The sequence below is a fragment of the Hetaerina americana genome, unplaced genomic scaffold (assembly GCF_022747635.1).
Source record: "Hetaerina americana unplaced genomic scaffold, ioHetAmer1.1.p SCAF_71, whole genome shotgun sequence".
Taxonomy (NCBI): Eukaryota; Metazoa; Arthropoda; class Insecta; order Odonata; family Calopterygidae; genus Hetaerina; species Hetaerina americana.
In genome coordinates this window covers 1,253,975-1,267,193 of record NW_027287328.1, presented here as the reverse complement: position 1 = coordinate 1,267,193, position 13,219 = coordinate 1,253,975, and positions in this window count along the sequence as shown.

Genomic DNA, 13,219 nt, shown 5'->3' with positions numbered 1-13,219 from the left:
GTAGCCTTTAGAAAGCGGTCCAAGGAAGAATAAATTAAGAAAATAAATAATAACCACCAATGTAAATTTTTCACTATTTTTGCAATTTTCAAAAAATCTATAAAATGCACTGAAATAAATCATATCACGAAACTGGGTTGGAATAGATTTTTTCCGATTTGGTTAATTGAGTGAGTAAATATGCTTGGTTTACCTGAGGGTAATGCATTATAATTTCCACTTCAGATTAATGTTTTGTTGTCCCATAAAGTGGGTGTTTATGTTTAAGGTCATAATTTTACATACTCGATAAATTTAACTTGTAAATAATATCTGATAAAATATTCATCGATTTTACTTGCTTGCCTTAATGCAGTAGACTAGTAATTTTCTAGACTAAATTTTCTAAGTGATTAATGATGCCTGTAAGAAAATACCTAAATCTCAACGATTTCAAAGGAATTGATTTCATGCATAACTTGCTTAAAATCAAGCAACAAATATTATGTTCATGAGGCGTATTCATGAACCAGTCAGACATTATTATTATTGGTAGTTCATTAGACAAGAAACGGATGGATACATACACTGAACATAACATTACACTACACTTTCACTACCTATTCGCCTCTTGCCTACCGTGACAATTGGCTTCGTAACATTATAACGCACATCTTTTTTGCCTTCCATCATTTCGTCTTACGTGCCCAATCTTTCCTTCCCTCTTCCTTATTTGCCCAACATTTTTCCCTTCATCAGTTTTAAACATTGCATTGCCATTTAATACATCCTGTATCCATTTTCCTGCCTTTGGATTTCTGCCGTTTTTGTTTTCATTTCCATCTAATTGTTTTTTCCTTCCTTCCTATACCTACATCTTAAAAGTAAACAATTATTTTTACCTCATAACATCAAGCTTATTTTCCCAAAGACTTTAAGCAAAATCTTGAAATATTGCATACCCCAAAAAACAGGTAGATAAATAAATATTCCACTCTCTACGATGCCCCATCAAGTACGTTTTACGGTGGTATCAAATTTTCCGATTTTCTTGATACGGTTGGTTTTATGTCTGACATCTCTAAGAATTTTTGTTCAGTTTAAGTACACCTGACATTTTTATAAATTTAGGGAACATATTCATAAATTGCTCTAGCATTAACACGCCACCAATGATTACAATCACATTTTAGAAGTACAGAGCACAGAAGTAATAAGGGCAGGCAACAACCTACACCATTTTTCAATCATGAGCAGATGAAAGCTTGTTTATGAAAGATAGAAGAAGGCACTTGAGTATGAAATTATATTTTTAAATTTAAGCATTAGTATCAAGTATTATATTATGTTTAATATCAACCCGATGGCTCCAATGCTCCCGAAAAATTTAAATATGAAGAAGTACTCGAGGAGGTGATGCAAACATATATTATTATTATTATTATTTGGGATACATTGCTGTTAGGCGATAAGCCGGGTGGCAATGACATGATATAACAAACAGTAGTCATTCTTAAAACATATCACAGTGTCATTAAATAGTCGTATAGTACTTACAAAATAAAAAAAATGAGAAAAAACAATATATTTTGATACAGCCATACACCTTCTGCCGTATTGCATTTAACAATCCCATCATGTATACCTTTTGCATTCACGCCTAAATGATTTAATGCTTTTGGGTAAGGGCTCAAAGAGTTCATCAGGCAGCTGGTTCCACTCTTTGATTCCCATATTTAGGAACGAAAACTTGGCGGTGTTTGTCCTTTGGGGCATGTATTTGATTATCGTATACAAGGTGTGATCAAAAAAAGACCGGCCTGATTTTGTTCTGCGCAAACCGTTCAACGGATCGAAACGAGACACAGTGCGCCATCTAGAGACACATCTGAAGATTATAACGAGAGGTATTGAGTTTGTTTACTTCGATTCGTTACGCAGCATCAGCGGTACGTGTCTTAACCTGTTCGCCGCCACGTGCAACGGCAGCAATGAAGAAGCTAGAGGAACAGCGTGTGTGCGTGAAATTTTGTTTCAAACTTGGCAAAAGTGCTATGGAGATGTTTGTAATGATTCAGCAAGCCTTTGTTAATGAAACTATGAGTCGAAGCCAGTGTTTTGAGTGAAGCATTCGTTTTAAATCGGACAGAACCTCGGCAAATGAAAATTCGCGAACGGGGCGGCCTTCCACTTCGACAGACCCCAACCATGTCAAATCAGTGAATCAGTGAGATGAGATTAAAATCTAGAACCTTATAATGGGTCACATAAATTACTTCACTTGTATGGGTAGTGTTTTAGACGACATGAATCATAAAATGAAAGGCATGAGGAGAAATTGCGTCAGCTAAAGAAGTTAAGAGCAAAGCTTCATGATGGAAGTTTTTAGTAAATACCCAAGTAAGAGTTAAAATTTTGTTATAGCGCATATCAGTATAGCGTTTCAAAAATTTTTCGTTGGGGAAAAAAGATAGCCGCGGTAGATCGAAGACTTTTGATATGTGAATACGTAAGAGTAGAGGAAATAAAATAGTTGGGAAAAAGGATGAAGTACATGACGGGAGAGGAAGGGATACATTCAAAGAAGAAAGGTGGATAGGAGATACACTGAAAGGAAATGGGATGTTGAATAGCGTGTAATACGGAAGAATGTTGGGTGCGCAAGGTACAAGGAGGAAAAGAATAGGTATTATGAACGCCATGAAATTTACAAAATATAAAGAACTGAAAATTTAATGTGGCTTTTATGTTTATTTTTAAAGCTGGTTAATTTCATTTCCCTTAAAATGTCCCTGAATTGTGAAATATTTTTACAGAAGCATTTCAAGTTATTCTTGATCTATTGATGAGTAATGTTATTGATAAATTGGGCCTGGCCGGCGCGTTATTCACCTCATTACGCTGGTTTGGAAAAACAATTGAACTATTTGAGTAGATTACTCACTAATTTGAACTGAAGGATATAAATTGCTGAAAATGTCTCTTTTTTGAGGCATACTTGGTAGTATTTCCTACTTAGCCAAGAGTCCAAGCTGGAATCACTCACTTTTCTCGTATAATATTCAATGAATTAGCCTCCATTTTAGTTGTTTATTAGAAGGTACCCTGCGGATAGGAAGTTTATTTTGTTTCCAAAAAGATTGAGGAAGGTTTTTTTAAACTCCTAATAAGGGTATAATTGATCGCGATGCGCAGGAACACCTTCAAGTAAAAAGCAATAAATTACTTATGTTGCTGCATTGCCATTGTGGAATAAACACAATTAATTGCTGTTACCACTCGTGCATAAGATAATCTGGTTTATGTAGACTCCGTTAACAAAATTTGCTTTCGTGGAGTTTGTCTTAGATTAATATATGGTTAACACGCCAGACAACAGAGATAAAAGGTTTAGATTCCAGATCAGGGGAAATAATTTGTCAGAGCAATTAGTTAAGGTCTCATTTGTTTGTAAACAAAGACGGAGCTTCGTAAGACTCCCGCTTAGGTCAGGTGAAATTAACCTGCTGCAAATATAAACATGCATAATTTTCTAGCTAATCTATCGGGCTGTAGTTCCGCGAAATATCACCATTCACATGTCTAATATGACAGTGTAATCTGTTCTCTGATTATAAAATGCTTCATCTTTCTGTTGGAAGGCAATGATAACCAATCTCTGAAAAAATAGCATAATGCTCACTACTCAGGTCATGCTATGGCCGCTCTATACTTCAACCGACGACATCCAAATTCCAACAAATTTTAGAGGCGAACCCAGTAAAAAAATTAACATAAAAATTTTTCGTGCGTAGCAGAGTTTTCATGCCTCTCTCTCCATTAGTCATTAAAATAGCAATTCCTCCAATCTCCACCACAAATATGGACATTTTGTTGGCCAGCCAATCAGGGATTTGAATATAATCCCCGAGGGACACAAAGAGATTACCTTAGTATGGTCACTTTGGGAGTAAAATCAAACAACTGAATATGTGATCATAAAAGCAGAAAAAAACAAAATTATAGATTTTTCTCCATTGCGGTGGGAACTAAATACAAAATAAGTGTGAAAATAGTCAATCAATAACACGAGCCAAATGCTATTTAAAACCGTACCTGAGTAGTGAAATGACAGGCATTAAACGGAAATACGAGGCTGCCATTAAGAAGTTTCGTTTTAACTTGTTAAACAGCCTTTTTTATATTGTTGTACTCATCGGCATCTAATTCGTAAAAACACATGAAATACGATGCATCATTATTTCAAAGACACCAGTTTGACCTTGTTTTCTTTATGTTCCAAATGTAACGATTACTTTCCACTATTTTTGCAATGACATCCTGTATATTGGAGCAAAATACAAGCCTTAAGAAAGTCTTTCAAACTCCAAAGAACGATAAATACGCAAAAATGATTCATTAATTAAGACCATTTTATCTACATTTTATCTATCTCTCAATATTTCCTCCACCAGTCTTTCAACCTTCTCCAGATTTTACCTGACTAGTTCCTCTCTTCTTCCATCAAATTTAAAAAAAATGTCCTTAGTTCTCCTTTTCACCCAGCTTACTTCCTCATATCTTCTCTATTCCCAAATCTCTGCTTTCATTCTCTTGGATCAAAGACCAGGCTTCGCATCCATGCAATGCTTTGCTCCATATTAATCGCATTCAATATTCAACATAAATATAGAACTATTTCTAACAGCCCTACAGAATATAAGTTTTATATTGTTTCAATATTGTAAAATTACTCTGGAAAAAAATATGCAGTCTCACAGCAACAGCAATTTTCAGAACAGGATTACATCTGCTCCACCTGAACGCCTCCCTAATATTACTTCGGCGCGCAACACCCCTGGCGCGGTGTCACGCCCATGGAGATTTCCCTTTCGCCGACGGTTATCTACAAAGTTCCCCGAGTTAAGTCGTGAACATTTCTCCGAACTCAATCCCCTCCTCTCACGAAACGTTTCGTAACGCCACCAGCGGACACCGTTGCAGCGGGATTTCTTATTGGAACCCCGAGATGGAGGTGAGACACGCTTCCCCCCTCCCTTTTTAACTTCCTCCCCCTCAATGCTATTTGCATGCTGCGCACAGGAGTCAGACGAAGAAATCGCCCACGACCTCCCCTCGTCTCCCCCTCTCCGATAAAAATCCTTAACCTCCCCGTGGCGTCAGAGTCACCCGTAGCCCTCCAGATTGTCGCGCACCTCGCCCGCCTTTCAGTAAGCGGTGGTGTGAGGATGGTGCCGCCGTCACGTGTGGATGAGGTTTACGGCCGACAGAAGCGGGAAACGGGAGTCTGGGGTGGAGGGTGGAGAATCAACCGCCTGAAGACGCAAAGGTAAGGAAGGGGATGGAAGATGCGACCCGAACAACCCTCGCCATCTCAAAATCTGCCTCTGCTAAACGTGCAAAGTTGGGTATTATTTCCTTCAATCGATACGGTATTCAAAGCCGCGACGACAGGACACATTTTGAACTCTGGATTATTAATCTCCTGGTCAAGATCCTCGAAGGAAATTCCTGGTCCACATTTCAGTTTGAAAGATATCCGTCGACATAAAAAGAGGCACCTTTTTAAAAAATTATGTGCCTCTTGAAAATAAACTTGTTTGTCGACAAATATACATATGGTGCCGTGATCCGAGAAAATAGATAAAGAGCCTTCGGGGGCATTTTCAGTCGAGCTATATCCAACGCCCTAAAGGAAAGAGGGTGCGGGGGTGGGAGGCGGAAAGGATGTTGTGGAAAGGATGCTGGGGGAGACGGGATGAGCGGTGAGGGCGGGAGCAAGAAGGACCTCCCTCACACCCAGCCAAATGGCGGAACCGAATCATTCGATAGATCGATATTTCTTCCGACTCTATCTTCGTCTTACCAGTCCCGTCTCTCTCTCCCCAAACTCCTAACCCCCTCATACTCTTTTCTCTCTCTCTCCTTCTCCTTCATTTATACTTCCCCTCTAGCACAAGAAAACCCCTTTCCCGTTTCCACCCCCTCATTCCCGGCCTCCCATACCCAACCCTGCCAATCCGCCGCCCGATCCTTCTCAAGCCTCGTTAACTCCAGTCTTCCAGCGCTTCCACCGCCGCCGCGCGCCCCCCTTCCACGCCATCGCCCGCCTTCCGACACCCCGACCCTCGTCCCCTCCCCCTCTCGTGTTCGCAGCTTCCCTCCATGCAGCATTTCCCACGCACCCCTCTCCCTCCCCCACGCCCCCTGACCCCTTCCGCCCCATCCAAATCCTCCCCAACCCGACTCTCCTCCACTACTTTTTCCCGCTCGGTTTCTCACTCACCCTCCCCTTCTTCTCCCCTGACACTCACTCCCACGTTTCCGCCACCCCCTCCTCTTGGATCTGCGAGATGAGAATCGCTAACGCTCCGTTCGCCCCCTTTTCCCTCCCTCCTCCCCGTAAGCCTCCCCCGCAACCTGTCCCTCTCGTCGAGGGGTTCGGAAAGGGTCTTCAGCGCGGGGGGAGGGGGAGTTAAGCGGATGGGTGTGGGTGGGGATGGTGTCCGATGCTCGAAAGTGAGCATCGTGTGTACGATACTGAATTCTAACCGTCATTGTTTCGATGCATCGGCAGTGTGATGTCGATGACAGAATCCTCGTCCATATCGCACCGTGGCATTACCATCCACTCATTGGATTTACATTAGGAATGTGCCACTCGACAGGAATATACGGATAGCCAATTGGTACCTACTACTCGGTCCTGCGGCGATAAAGATAAAGCTGATTCGAGCCTAAGTACATGATTTAACCAAAGTAAATATTGGTTTTATTCGCGAGGGTAACTGTTCACCACTACATGCATGTGAAATGCATACATTAGGGCAAGGATACCGGAGTGGTTCCGCAGGAAAATCCCTTTCTAGAAATAAAATGACCGTAGAGTTCAGTAAACCTTAGCGTTTCAAACTTGAGATCTCAACCGGATGTGAACAAGAGTCAACCAGTCATTTTGCTGATAATTCAAGCAAACCAGGCCACTCTTCCCCTCTGCCAAACCTCGATATCGTACTATACTTCCTTTTAATTGAGGATCGATACTCAAAGTGGAGTATATAAAAACCGAAACCAGCATCGCATGAAATAACGCACATCACCACCGATTAATTGAAACGGCCCAATAGATGAGGCGGTGGTGCTGGGAGGTAGCCTAGTTCGTCGCGAGGCGCCGATCGGTGGGATACCTCTGGGCAAAGCGGCGGAATCCCTCCCGCTCCCTTAGTAGTTTGCGCGTCATCGCCGCCGAGATCTATTCCCTTCCTTTTTCTTTGCCACCCTCCACGGGACCCCTTCTCCTCTCCCCTCTCGCCGTTAACGCGCTTGGGCTCAAAACATCCCTCTCCCTCCGCCCTCCCTCCGCCACCTCACCTTCTCCACTTGGTTCCATTGCCATTACCCCCCTTGTCCACCCTCCTCGAACTCACTCCCTCCTGCGTCACTCTCCCATTAGCGCTCGGCAAATGTGACACCGTTTGAAAAAGACCGTTCCACGCGGCGGACCGCCGGACGAGAGAAGGGACCGTGCGCCCAAAGTACGCTAACATTCCCCGGATCACAGTGTCTACGAAGTCCGAGAGCAACGGCGCCCACACCATTCCTCTTGGTACGATTTGAGACGGAAGTGAAACGCCTTCATAAGTGAAAAGAAACCTTTCAAATAAGTGGTGTTTGAGACGCAAAAAAAACTCCTTCGAAGTGTTGGAACTCATCATTTCTCATGTGGTGATGACAATGACGAGATTCTCTCAAAGAATTTTTAGTTTAAATCTTTTTCGGTACCCGGAAGTTGGCACCCCATATTCTATTTATATGAACACACTTGATTAAACTACGTACGCAGTTTGATCTATATGATACATGGATCAACTGAGATATCCTGAATAACTCCCACTATGAATCTAACTGAACTTCACTATGCGAAGAAATAATATTCTACCACTCGTAATTATTTCAAGTGGTTTCAAAAAAATTCAAATGCCTTTTTTGAAGGTGGATTACAATAAATTGAACATTAGAGTTAATATCAACAAGAAAACATAAATTATGACTCCTACAAATGCACTCCTTGAAAAACAACTTTTGATTTTCCAGGTCATATTTACATGAAAATATTTATGCATAAATATAAATTTTTCACTGGTAAATATTAAATAAAAGTAATAAAGCAAAGCCAATGCCTTTGCGATTATCTGGAAAGGGAACTGGAATGTTTTGCCGACACCTCTAGTTCATTGACAAAAGCGCGCAAGGGATGGCGGCTCGCGTTTACCCTAACGAGGGAGGGAAGAAGACCCAACCCCAAGTGCAAGCCCAGAATTCCGACCCACTGGTTGATTTCCTTCGCTCCCCCGCTCTCCCCTCGCTCCCGTTTGTACTGCAGAAGAGGGAGCGCCTGGTTTCTGCGAAGGCGGTGCCGCTCAAGTGGTCGGAGCTTCGAGTCACGCGTGCACGGCGCATTTTCTCGACGACGCCAAAGCTTTCGGAGAGCGCATGATAATCACCCGAAGCGGACGCCGGCGCTCGTTTCTCTCCCCCCCCCCTGCCCGAAGGCATTCGTTGTTTACTCCGGCAGTCGAGGCGGAAGCTTCCGCCTGCGGTGGAATTCCGCAGGCTAAAGGAAAAAGAGGGAATGCGTGCAGTGCATGAGAATTATTATGTGTCTCACTTTTATGTTTCGTGAATCTGAGACACCAAGAATCGATTAGCCTGGCAGTTTACGGAGATGATTTACCTCACTTACTTAAACGGAGATCTGAAATCTTATAGGGTGCGATTAAAAAATTCCATCTGAAACTGGATCGATCCCATCACATTAGATATGAAACAATATTATGCAATGAAAACAAAGCTATTGCTTTGTCCCTCCGTCATTAATTTGTCTCCATGGTCACATGAGCCCTAATAAATTACATTTCTTCTAAAATTAAAAATAAATTGGGAGAGGTGAAAAGGCAAAATTGGAAGGACACCATCAGCAGCTATTAATTCGAGGTTAAGTCAAGTACCTTACGGGAAATAGGAAAAGAAAAAAAAACGAAAATTATCACAGAATGACAATTAACCCACGTAAAATAGCAAGACAATTCTTAAGAAAATGCATGGAATTAGACACGAGATGTAATCATCACTATATAATTTTGTCTGTCAATTATCGCCTGGGAGGTTGATACACGAACGTAGCATTTTACTACCGTACTTCTCTCTAGAATAGTGTTTTCAAATTCCAAAGAAACACTTTTCTTAAATTATCTCTGAGCGGAGAGGGTTTTTGGTAATTATGTGAGCATTATAAACATTATCTTACTGGGCTACTTGCAATTAGAAACCTCATGTTTGAATGTTAATAGCTTTAAATTTTGGGTCTTTGTTTGGGCCTTAGGTTTGAAAGAACCTACCTAATCTGTCAACGAAAGCAACACCTAATATGATCAACTAAGGCAGTTCGAAGCTGTCAGTAAAATACTTACATACATACAACAGAAATGTTTTTTCGTGTGCCATATCGTCGCTGAATTATGTATCTCACTTAGTATTTGGAGAAGTATTGGTACACTCAGAACTTCTTCCGTAATATCTGACATTTATTTAATTCATACCCTGAACGTTTGCTGGCCATGCATACTGACAAAATGAAGTAAGGAATAACAGAGGAGAGTGGAATAAAATTCATAATAGTTCTGTTTCGATGAATTGATACGTGCAACACAGGATGTGATTTACTCATAACTATTTTTCAAATTTTGAAACATAAAATCTATGAAATTTAATGTCGCATTGGTTAAATACCCCTTGGGCAAAAAGTATTATCCATAGGAAAATTGTTCTGAAACTATGGCGCGAAAATACTAGCTATTCTGAATTTGACCGAAACATGAAATATTACGAAAAAGCATCCTGGTCTGGCTACGGTAAAAATTACCAAAACTGCAGAAGGAAAACGATCCACCAATTTCCCATAAAAAATGTAGGAGTAGCCTCTTTATTCGTTTTGACAAACTTTGATCTATGATTCCCGGCATAAATAAAACAAATAATACCATTTATATGCAATAGGACCACCACACTCCGCTTCGATATATCGATGTATCGAATTTTTCCCCGCATTATTCCCAGCCTTACTACTCCGGCTCGAGAGGTGGTGAAATGGGAGTGGGAGCAGGAAATAGGAGGGAGGAACCAAAAATAGGAGGGGAAAAAGGCTTTTCGAAGGGAGATTCGGGAGCGTGGGGGAGACGTGGATGGAGGTGGTGGAATATCGGCGGATATCCAAAGCGCGGGAGTCTGCGGCCTGGAATTTATCACATCCGCGCGGAGATTAATATGAGGCGGCGTCGGGAAAGGGAATCCCGGGTGCGGGGAAGCGGAAGAGGGTGGGGGGAACCGTTATGCGGAAGGGTGAAGGGAGTAACCGGGAAGGGAGAGGGGTGAATGGGGAAAGGGTGGAGCAGCCCACGCGGCGGGGTCGGTTGAGTAGGGAGATGGGAGGCGAGAACCGTCTCTTTGCGGCCGTGATCGGCTCTCCATCAAAAGGGGGCGGGATGAAAAAAAGATGGAGATAATAAAAGGTGAATAAAGGGGAGGGGCATCACTGCTGTTCTGAAAGCGTCTGCCGTCCCTCACCCTGCCTCACAGCATATCATAGTCGGCTCATTATGGCCACCAGCGCGAAGGAATAATGACACGGGTGGGAGAGAGAAGCGGAAGGGGAGCGTCGGAGCTAATTACAGCCCTCATCGTCAAGCTACTACTCGTTATATTATGATCTAGGGTGAGCGTTGGGTGGGCGAAGCCGAGCGAAATATCGATATCCGTGCTTATTCGCGTCTCACCTGAGCAAAAACGCAAGTATCGCACGTTCATCCCTCTATTCATTTTGTGAAAACGTGTCCTTTCCCACGGGGCCGCGCGCGTGGTTTCCATGATAAACCGAACAAAAGTGGAAATCAAGATAAAATCGGGCTGATTTCGTCCTCCCCCCGTATTTAACTAAATAAGGGTACTAAAAACTGCCAATTAAAAAGAAAATGAAATGCAGCTTTCCTTTGCACTCTGTGAGGAGAAAATAATTATTGAATTGGTCCCAGAATTTAGGGAATAAGATGAAACTATCAAAAACGTTGACACGAAAAGGTCACACTTTGTCGGCTGAAAATATTGAATTTCAGCGGTAAAGATAGAGATAGATTACGGACAGACGATGTACAGTTTTAGAAACAGTACAAAAGCATTTGATATAGCAAATAAAGAAACATAACACATGTGTTCGAACAATAAATGAGAAATGAAAGAATTATTAAAGAAACATGAAAAGCTAAGATAACTGGGTAGGATACAACGAAATTATGAATCGTTCTTTGAAATGAAAACCCAAGGAAACAGAAAATATAAAAGGAAACTTTTAAGTCACATGAATGGAAGTTTGAATTGTTGCATAGCCAGGAAAAAGGCATGGCAGTGGTTGAAAAATAAAGGCACTTGCCCCATAGTTATGTCAAATTTTAGCTAATATTTTGGCCCCATATGAACGAGCAAAATTTTGTGTAAAAGCTCAAAAAATACTATTAATTAATGTTTTATAAAATAGTTCGATCTCAGAGCTTGCAATATTAGTACTTCCTGCTACTTGAGATTAAGATGCCTGTGAGACGACGTTTTATGCTTATTAAGGTATTGCAACTCACAAGGCAGGCAAATACAGTAGGAACAAGTACCATGGGTGGAAGCAAGGTGGAAGCAATTAGTGCAGGAGGGAGAGTCACCCGACCATCTTAATAGCATAAGTACCGACCCTCTCCGCAATTCGGCAACTAACCCATCTCCAAGAGAAATTGCTCTTATTCCATTCAACATTTTTGGACCTGATAGTACCAGATTAATATCAACGTTTTCTACAACCTACTTTTATTCAAACGATATTCAGCAACCATGCAGTAAACAGGCCAGATGGTTTTAACTACGTGTAATGACATATTTTGCGCTAGTAAAATGAAATAGTGAATTAAAAACCATATATCCTTAACATTTTTATGAAAAAGTGGCAGACTAAACGGCCCATTACTCATTTGAAATTAGAATTAAGCATGAAGATATAGGGCAACGTTAATTTTAACAACAACGTTAACATTGTAAGTAGTCCCCCGCCTATTGTAAAAATTAAAAATTACTAATCACGTTAAGGAGGTTACATCGAGAAGTCAAGTATACGTCATATCGCTAAAATAGTCTCCAAGTGTAATGCTAGATGCACTCTATCAAATGACGATGACAAAGATGAAAATTCAAGATTATATACATGCTATTGCGTCTAGATCTACACCAAAGAAATTATAGTGACCTGCGGCCTGTCCTTTGATCATGTCAGCCATGTGTTTCACTCAATCGTTAGGGAGTTCATTATACGAACGAGGCATCACAGATGGTAGGACGTAGTACACACGACAAGAGTGTAGAAGAGTACTTAATTCAGAGCATAGGTATCTTCAGGGGAAAATAAATAATATGGAAGATTTATTAAGACCTTTCAATAAAGAGAGTAATGTAAGCAAAAATCCTCTCAGCACATGTGGTGAGCAAGTTAAAGCAAAAATTAAGAGGTCAAACTGATTAATATAACGATAATTATATTTCGGAGTATTGAAAAAAAAGAGCTGAAGTAAAGCATTTATTTTAAAGTGTAGATGCTGACAGTTATGTAATCGGTGAGCTGACTAACCGAAGATGTTAAGGATGGTGAAGTTTTGACTTTAGATCAAAACACTTACAGGCGAGACAGGGGTAACAAGAACTGAGAAGAAGTATTTATTAATATTCAATAGCGAGATATAACCAGAAAAACACAATTTTCGCCTCTTAACCACATAAATACGAAAAGCGTTATTGTATTTCGAGATGATTGGAAAAATTCCTTCAATATAGGATGGAGAAAATTCATTCAGAAATATTTAACAAATCGATTTTGGATTTTTAGCACCCCTGATCTGGAAAATAGCTAATGTCATACTTATCTTCAAAATTGGAAATAAAAATGACCCCAGTAAGCATCCAGTAATTTCTTTAATCTGACCCTTTTATAAAGATCTATTACATATCATTATAGGCAACGTCATTTCTCGACACTCACGACTTCAGTAGCAACACAGTTTCAGGAAGGAGACGCCATATAAAATTCAGTGGAGACTTTTCATGCACGATATCCTGCAATCGGGGGAAAGGAACAAACAATTAAATACGATTTTTT